Raw genomic sequence first — 9,388 nt, forward strand, 5'->3', positions numbered from 1 at the left:
TGCTCCAAGGAGAGGGCAGGGGAATAAGGGGCCATGATGGGGTCTGGAGGGCTGGTGGGTGATGGAGCTGGGGAGGGGTACCACACAGAGGAAGGGGCTTTGGCCTGAACCTGGATAAAGGCAGAGCCCACTAGGAAGAGAGTTGAGAAGGCGGCCCCCTTTGTGGAGTCAGGAAAAGCCTGGCGAAGCTCCCCCTGGGTAGCCCACCGCGCCCCTCCCGGGCCGGACCCGAGGTGGCCAGGCGTCCAGGCCACCCTCCGCGGGTCTGGAGGGCGCTGAGCCGTCCTGGGGGCCGCACCAGCCGGTGTGGGCCTGGGCGGGACCCCTGAGTGCGCGCGGGCCCCGCCACCACTTTCCACTCGGGGTGGCGGGGCGTCCGGGCCGGTGCCGCGGGGCGGGCGCCCAGGAAGCGACACCGAGCCGGGGCACCTGCCGGCTCCGCGGGTCAGGGCACGCGGCCTCCGGCGCGGAGCCCGTCCCCGGGGAGACCCCTCTTCGGCGGCCCCGGGCGAGGGGGGGCCGCGGTCCCAGGACGTGCGGAGGAAGCGCCGGGCGGCGACCCGGGGTCCGCGCGCCTCTTACCCGCCACGCCGCCGCGCAGGCAATTTGTCTCCGTCTCCTCTCTCCTAAAACACTTTTATCAAAATTGGCGGTCACACCGCGCTGAACCGTGGTGGCCTCAATCTTAAACGCCGCGCTGCAGATTTTAATTTGGGGAAGATTAATGCGCTCGCGGCGTCGGTGGCGCCGCGCCCGTTATCGGGCCTGACGGGTGTCAGCGGTCCCCGTGCGCGTGTCCCCGTGTCCGAGTCCCCGGGGCCGCCGGCGCCGCGCCTGGCCGGCTGGGGGAGGGGGCGCCGATGAAGCCCCGGGCCGGGATGCGGGGGGCTGGGCGCCCCTGGGAGCCGGGACCCGCGCCGCGCTCCCCCGGCCCCTGTGGCCCGTCACCCTCCACCGCGGAGTCCAAGGCCGGACTTCCAGGGGCGACCCCCGGCCTCCGGACCTCACACCCCGCCGAGCCCCGGGCTTCGAAAGCTAGTGCTGGGCAGGTGGGCCCTGAACTCGACTCCTCAACCCCGCCCCAGGGCAGGGACGCCGGCCTCACCCCGCCCCAGCTCCAGCTCCGCCTCCAGGGTCTCTCCAGCGTGGCCCCCACTTCCAGGCGACTCCCCTGCCTTCAGGCACGTGGCCCTTGACCCCAGGCTCAGTTGGCCGGGTAGGGGGTCGGTGAGCGGTCAGCTCACGCCCTCTTCGGTTCAGCCCTGCGCGCTGGCTGTGTGCCCGCCTCCTTCCCTGCCCCCGCGGTCCCCAGGGCTTGTCACCCCCGCCTCTCCAGGCCTGGGTCAGCCCTCCCCAGGACCCCTCCCTCCTGCATCGTGACCTCCCGGTGGCAGCTCGGCAGCTCGGGGTGTCTGTCTGTCTCGGCCTCCTGCCCCCAGAGCCTGTCAGATCCAGCGGGTGCTCAGGGGTGTGTCCCTGCCCCCACCCCACCCCACCCACGGGCACTGACCGTGGGGAGAGGCCTGGAGGCCCAGGACTGGAGGGCACGCGTGGGGAGAGGCCAGGGTCAGGGGTCAGGAAGGACGCCCCCTGACCCTGGCACTCACTGGAGGGTCTGGGCCCATCCACCCCTGAGGGGCTCCCAGGCAGGAGTGCTCTGGGCCACAGGCCCATAAACGGCTCTTCTTGGGACCCTGAGCTCTGGGCTCTCTGACCTGCCCCCAAGCCCTTTACCCCCCTTGTCCTCGCCCCACACCAACCCCCTGCCCTGGGGGAGGCCCCCCATCATCCCCACAGGGGCTCAGAGAAGGGCGGGGTGCCCTCTCACCAGGCTCCTCCTCACCGGCCACCCCGGACACTGGAGAGCAGCCGGCGGAGGTCAGGGCTGGCGAGCGTCAGAGCGCAAGACCCGGCTCACAGGCCGGCTCCGTCCCGTGGCTGCTTGCGGCCAAGGCTCTGCCCCCATGGGTCCTGGAACGTGTGGCTGCTTTCTGGGTGAACTGGTGGACAGGAGTCTGAGCCACTGGTTCTGCTGATCCACTGGGTGACATTCATTCATTCAGTTCAGTCCAGTCGCTCAGTCGTGTCTGACTTTTCGCCACCCCATGAATCGCAGCACGCCAGGCCTCCCTGTCCATCACCAACTCCCGGAGTTCACTCAGACTCACGTCCATCGAGTCCGTGATGCCATCCAGCCATCTCATCCTCTGTCGTCCCCTTCTCCTCCTGCCCCCAATCCCTCCCAGCATCAGAGTCTTTTCCAATGAGTCAACGCTTCGCATGAGGTGGCCAAAGTACTAGAGCTTCAGCTTTAGCATCATTCCTTCCAAAGAAATCCCAGGGCTGATCTCCTTTAGAATGGACTGGTTGGATCTCCTTGCAGTCCAAGGGACTCTCGAGAGTCTTCTCCAACACCACAGTTCAAAAGCATCAATTCTTCAGCACTCAGCCTTCTTCACAGTCCAACTCTCACTTCCATACATGACCACTGGAAAAACCATAGCCTTGACTAGACGGACCTTAGTCGGCAATATAAGATCTGCTTTTGAATATACTATCTAGGTTGGTCATAACTTTTCTTCCAAGGAGTACACGTCTTTTAATTTCATGGCTGCAGTCACCATCTGCAGTGGTTTTGGAGCCCCCCAAAATAAAGTCTGACACTGTTTCTACTGTTTCCCCATCTATTTCCCATGAAGTGATGGGACCGGATGCCATGATCTTACTTTTCTGAATGTTGAGCTTTAAGTCAACTTTTTCGCTCTCCTCTTTCACTTTCATCAAGAGGCTTTTTAGCTCCTCTTCACTTTCTGCCATAAGGGTGGTGTCATCTGCATTAATTCAGTGATATTCACTGGAGTTTGGCTGTGAGGGGTACCAAGAGGTCAGCAAAGCCCTGTCCTGCTTGTGAGGCACGTGTGACCTCCCCAGTGATGAGAGCTCAGAGACTAATGAGGGGCACCACCCCAGAGTCAGAGCACGCAGAGGGCACAGTGCGTCACACTGGTGGTGGGTGGGGCTCCCGGGGCCACAGAGCTGAGGGCTGAGGGCCTTGGGCAGAGTCTGCACCACAGACGTGTGGGCTGGGCAGGGTATGAGGGTCAGAGGGTGTGGAAGGATGGGGCCAAGAGTGAGGAAGGGGCCCAGGAGGGCGTCCTGCTTGCAGCCCAAGCACCTGGAGTGTGGGGTGGGTGCTCAGCTGGGATGGAAGGACCACATCCAGGTCTGGACCCTTGGGAAGTGGGGGCAAGCAGCAGGCACTGAAGGGTCTGACCCCAGCCTCTGTAGAGCTGAAGTGAAGCTGTGGGGAGCTGGGCAGGGGCCCCGGGGTTGCGCCCAGAGAGGGCGTCCTGGGTGTGTGTGCACTGGGCTCTGACGCCTGGCACTTGCAGGCTCTCCTTGCCCTGCACGAGTGGTCAGGGTGGGCTTCCTGGGGAAGGAGACCCTGAGGGAGAGAGCTGGGGAGTGGTGTCCAAGGCCAAGGACAGTGAGGGAGGAAGGGAAGCAGGTTGCCAGGGACAGGGAGAAAGGCAGGAGCTGCTGGGATCTCAAAGGTCATGTGAGGGGTTGGCCCTGATCCCATGGGTCACAGGAGCCGCCTGGGGTATCAAGCAGAGTGAGTGGTCACACTGGAGGGTATGGGGGGTGGGGGAGGGGGTGGTGGGGGATGGTGGGGGTGGTGGGGGATGGTGGGGGTGGATGGTGGGGGATGGTGGGGGATGGTGGGGGGTGGATGGTGGGGGATGGTGGGGGATGGATGGTGGGGGATGGTGGGGGATGGTGGGGGGGGGGGATGGTGGGGGATGGATGGTGGGGGGATGCATGGTGGGGGGTGGGGGATGGATGGGGGATGGTGGGAGATGGATGGGGATGGGGGATGGTGGGGGATGTGATGGGGGATGGTGGGGATGGATGGTGGGGGGATGGTGGGGGATGGATGGTGGGGGGAGTGGTGGGGGGGATGGATGGTGGGGGATGGTGGGGGATGGATGGAGGGATGGGGGATGGATGGTGGGGGGAGTGGTGGGGGATGGTGGGGGGATGGTGGGGATGGATGGATGGGGGGGATGGGGGATGGTGGGGGGATGGGGGATGGTGGGGGGGAGTGGTGGGGGATGGACAGTGGGGGATGGATGGGGGATGGTGGTGGATGGATGGTGGGGGGAGTGCTGGGGGATGGTGGGGGATGGATGGTGGGGGATGGTGGGGGAGGGGCATGCAGGGGTGGGGGATGGGGTGCAGGGTGAGTGAGAGAATTGTGGGGGATGGTGGGGGAGGGATGCAGATGCGTCTCTTCCCAGGTTCCGTGCTGAGGGTTCATCCCTGCTCCCTGCCCAGTGGGAATGGAAAGGCAGGACAATCACGTGGCGCCCCCCCCCCAGACACGTCATGGCCTGACCTCAGGGAAGAGGTTACAGTGAAGTGGGGTCTCCTGGCTCGGCGGGATGGAGAACTGTCAACCCCAGCACAGCTGCCCTGTCTGTGCTTGGTGGGGAGTGTGAGGAGCTGGGCCCCAACCCTGGTCCCCCCAGGCGCCTCTCTAGACCCCGTGGTGACAGGTCAGTAGGAGTTCTGGAATCGGCTGCGGCAGACTCCAGTGCTGGGCAGCGGAAGGCTCGGGCGGGCTGGGGTCCCTGGCGCTGTCCCGGGGCCGCCTGTCTTGCCAGTTGCCGTTGCCATGACACCTGTACCTCCCAGCCTTTCAGGCGGCCCGTGGGTTCGGGGCCCTGGGAGGGCGCATCTGATTGGCTGAGCCCAGGTGTTGCCAGGACCCAGCTTGGGGGGATCCGAGGTCTGTCCACTCCCACCGCCCACAGGAGAGCTGCTTTCCCAGGGGCCCTGAGGACCTGCAGTAGCTGACGGCCAGCGACAACATCCAAGGGCTCCCGCACCTGGAATTCAGAGGATGGGCCCCTTGCCTCCCCAAGGCCACCAGGACCTCATGCTGGGAAGATAGTGTCCTGCAGGCTCTGAGTGTCCTTCACGGGTCTAATTTGGTAGAGAAAGCCCGTTCAGGTTCTCCGAGATTGTTCGTGAAATCCCCACGTGTAAGTATAATTTGAGAGCCTAAAACTCATCAGTAATTCCATTCTCCCGGCCCTCAGGGGTTCCTCTCTCCTGGCTCCACCAGAAGCGAGGTGCCAGGACAGAGACACCCCCAGCCCCCTTGGAGGGCAAAGCTGCCTTCAGAGTGGGGAGCCACCGAGTGTGGCGGAAATGCGCTCAGCATTTTTCAGGGAGCGGAATCATTGAGCTCACAGACTAAATTTAACAGCCTAATAGAAATATGCAGGTGAAGGTGCAATTAATTTTAATTACTAGACTATACACTGTTGGTTGCACAGCCATGAGTAAAATTAAAATGGCAATCACAATTAGGAAACTGCGACCTCATTGTGCAACAAATTAGTCACAAATTAAAAGTGCGTCCGAGCTGCCTCTCCTGGGGCTCTGCGGCCGTTCCTGCCCCGCGGCCTTTGTCCTCCAGGGTGGGAGCTGACCTCTCGGACCAGAGCAGCGCTGTGGTGCTGGGTGAGCCGAGGAAGGGGACCCTCTCGGGTCACCTGCCCGCCAGGGGTCCCGCTGGCTCATCTAACCCACAAGCCCCAGCCCCATTCTCCCGAGTCCACAGGAGGCCTGGCTCTGATTTCCCACCAGCCCTGGGCTCACAGCTTCGTCAGGTGGGCCAGCCTTGCAGAGGAGGACGGGACACCCAGGGCGCCCGCCCCGGGCCACAGTGGGCCTTCTCTTCTCTCCCTGCTCAGGCAGGCTCAGCCCCGCCTCACCGCTGGCCGGACCCCGCTGTCCCGAGTGGACAGTGCGTGCATTTCCATCAGGCCTCCAGGTGCCCCAACCCCGCCTGAGCACCCGAGGTCCGCTGCCCAGGCCTTTCACCCCAGGGCGCCGGGTTCTGTGCCCTGTGCCCCCCGAGCGTTTCAGCTCCCCCTCACCCCAGCTCAGCCTGAACTCAGACCCTTGCCTTTCCCCTGCTGCCTGGGGCCCTCCGGTCACTCCCTGTGCCCCCAGGTAAGGTAACGGCTTCACCTCTCCAGGGTCTCACCGTGCCCTCACCCCCTTGATCCAGAGCCCCCTCTTCTCTGCCCTCTGGCCCCATCCACTCCTGGTTTTCAGAGCTGCCTCCTAGCACACTGCCCTCTTTCATGCTGTTCCCTCTGTGGAGATGCTGTTCCCATTGCTCATGGCTAATCCTTCAGTTTCAAGTGGGTCCTGTGCCTCAGCAGGTCCCCCGCCACGTGTGCCCCAGGAGAGGGTGTGGAGGTCAGAGGGCAGCCGACACAGCAGGCAGAGCAGCACCCAGGCCAGGCACCAGGGGTACGGGAGTCAAGACGGGGACGAGAGGGCAGGGGAGGCTGAGGCCCCTGGGCCAGCGTGGTGGCCGCCGAGCAGGTGCCGGGAGGCACAGGGGATGGTCGCTGTTGGTCCTGCTCACCCAAGGTGGGGGGTGGGCCGGCCGGCTGTGTCTCTCTGACTCAGGGGTCTAAGCTCGGGGTGGCTGCACCCTGCTTTTTCACCAGACGAGTCACTCCTCCTCCAGGCTCCAGAGGGCACGGCCATGACCCGGAGCTGAGGCGGTGGGGTGCAGGGGGGACCGCCCCCTCCCGCTGAGTGCGACCACTCTGCTGGGGACCACTGACCACACTGCCTCCCGTCCCCTCCCCCTCCCCACTCTGTGCCAGGTGCCCCCACCAGGCAGTCCCCACCTTAAGTCAAGTTCACGGGGCTCCCTGCCAGAGCCCAGCTCTGAGTACCCTTCCTCCAGCCGAGAGGCAACCAGGCCCGGGGAGGGGTGCGTGAGGTCTTCACGTACTGGCCGTGCCTCCAGCCTCTGCGTTGCTCCCTGCCATATGGGGGGGGGGCATTCCCACCTTCTGATGGCTCCTCCCCCCTCACCTCCAGGCGAGGCTTGGCGGGTAGTCCTTCACACTGTAGTGTGAATGCAAGTCGCTGGATCCATCCCCCAGCTCTCCCAGAAGAAGGGAGGAGGTGCGGAAGTGGGGGGCTGCCTTCCCAAGCCCCGAGCTCAGGGAATGCCAGGGGGCAGGGTCACTCCCAGGACACCAGGACCCTCCCACCAATTCACTTGCAGGGCTGCAGGGCCCCAGTGGGAACCCCTGCCACGCTCGGTGTGGGGCTGGCTCTGTGTCCTGGGGCAAGACACGCCTCCCACCTGTTCTCCACCGTCGGCGCCCCGAGGGTCCCAGAAGCGCAGGCCTGTCCCCCTAACAGGGAGCTCTCAGCAACCTCCTGTGTCAGCAAGTCCCAGGGCCCCCAGGAACACAGGCCCACGCTGGCCTGGAGCTACACTCCAGCGATGCCAGTTCCCAGCCAGAAGCCGCTGGGGGTCACTCTCGCTTGGGGGCAGCGTCTGGTGAGCAGTCCAGAAATGCCCTGGGCAGGGGATTTCCCCGGACTGGGAGCTCAGGCCAACCTTGGGCAGGGTGGCAGCCCCTCACGCGTTGCCCAGGGCCGCTGGGGTCTCACACAGCTGGTCCATCTGGTCAGTGAGTGCCGGTGTCAGCCCAGGGAGGCAGCTGCAGGGCCCTCTCTGCCCCTTGGACAAGGCAGCCTTCCGGCCTGAGGCTTTCTTGGGCCCTCACGTTTTCCCTTCTCAGCACTTCCCTCACCTCTCAGTCACTGCATCCCCCAGACGTTTACGTCCTGTCTTCCTCACTGGCCCTCACTCTCCACACAGGGTGTCACTGTCTTGCTCCGTGATGGACCTGGGAGGCGGACACGTGGTGAACACGCTTCCAGACGCCATAACGCTACTGAGTATTCTGCTCATGGATGTGGTCTGTCTCACCTTTCTTTAGCCCCCTGGCTCGGTGGGCAAAGAGCCTGCCTTCCATGCGTTAGACGCAGGAGACGTGACCTCAATCCCTGGCTTGGGAAGATCTCCTGCAGGAGGGCATGGCAACCCACTCCAGTATTCTTACCTGGAGAATCCCACGCACAGAGGAGCCTCACTAGAGTCCACAGATTCACAGAGTCGGACACGACTCAGCACATGTGGATCAGGTCAGTTCAGCCGCTCAGTTGTGTCCGACTCTTTGTGACCTCATGGACTGCAGCACGCCAGGCCTCCCTGCCCATCACCAACTCCCGGAGTTCACTCAAACTCATGTCCACTGAGTCGGTGATGCCATCCAGCCATCTCATCCTGTCATCCCCTTCTCCCCCTGCCTTCAATCTTTCCCAGCATCAGGGTCTTTTCAAATGAGTCAGCTCTTGGCATCAGGTGGCCAAAGTATTGGAGTTTCAGCTTCAACATCAGTCCTTCCAATGAACACCCAGGAATGATCTTTAGGATGGACTGGTTGGATCTCCTTGCAATCCAAGGGACTCTCAAGAGTCTTCTCCAGCACCACAGTTCAAAAGCATCAATTCTTAGGTACTCAGCTTTCCTTATAGTCCAACTCTCACATCCATACATGACCACAGGAAAAACCATAGTTTTGACTAGATGGACCTTTGTTGGCAAAGTAATGTCTCTGCTTTTTAATATTCTGTCTAGGTTGGTCATAGTTCTTCTTCCGAGGAGCAAGCGTTTTTTGATTTCATGGCTGCAGTCACTGTCTGCAGTGATTTTGGAGCCCAAGAAAATAAAATCTGTCATTGTTTCCACTGTTTCCCCATCTGTTTACCGTGGAGTGATGGGACTGGATGCCATGGTCTTAGTTTTATGAATGTTAAACTTTAAGCCAGCTTTTTCACTCCCCTCTTTCACTTTCGACAAGAGGCTCTTTAGTTCCTCTTCCCTTTCTGCCATAAGGGTGGTGTCGTCTGCATATCTGAGGTTATTGATGTTTCTCCTGACAATCTTGATTCCAGCCTGTGCTCCATCCAGCCTGGCGTTTCTCATGATGTACTCTGCATAAAAGTTAAATAAGCAGGGTGACAGTATACAGCTTTGACGTACTCCTTTCCCAACGTGGAACCAGTCTGTTGTTCCATGTCTGGTTCTAACTGTTGCTTCTTGACCTGCTTCTTGACCTGTTCTTGACCTTCTCAGGAGGCAGGTAAGCTGGTCTGGTATTTCCATTTCTTGAAGAATTTTCCACAGTTTGTTGTGATCCACACACTCAAAGGCTTTGGCGTGGTCAGTGAAGCAGAAGATGTTTCTCTGGAACCCTCTTGCTTTTCCGATGATCAGTTAATCTCTGGTTCTTCTGCCTTTTCTAAATCTAGCTTGAACATCTGGAAGCTCTTGGTTCACGTGCTGTTGAAGCCTCGCTTGGAGAATTTTGAGCATTACTTTGCTACTGTGTGAGATGAGTGCAATTGTGTGGTAGTTTGAACGTTCTTTGGCATTGCCTTTCTTTGGGATTGGAGTGAAAACTGAACTTTTCCAGTCCGGTGGTCACTG

The sequence above is a fragment of the Capra hircus genome, chromosome 6 (assembly GCF_001704415.2).
Source record: "Capra hircus breed San Clemente chromosome 6, ASM170441v1, whole genome shotgun sequence".
In the NCBI taxonomy this organism is placed as follows: Eukaryota; Metazoa; Chordata; class Mammalia; order Artiodactyla; family Bovidae; genus Capra; species Capra hircus.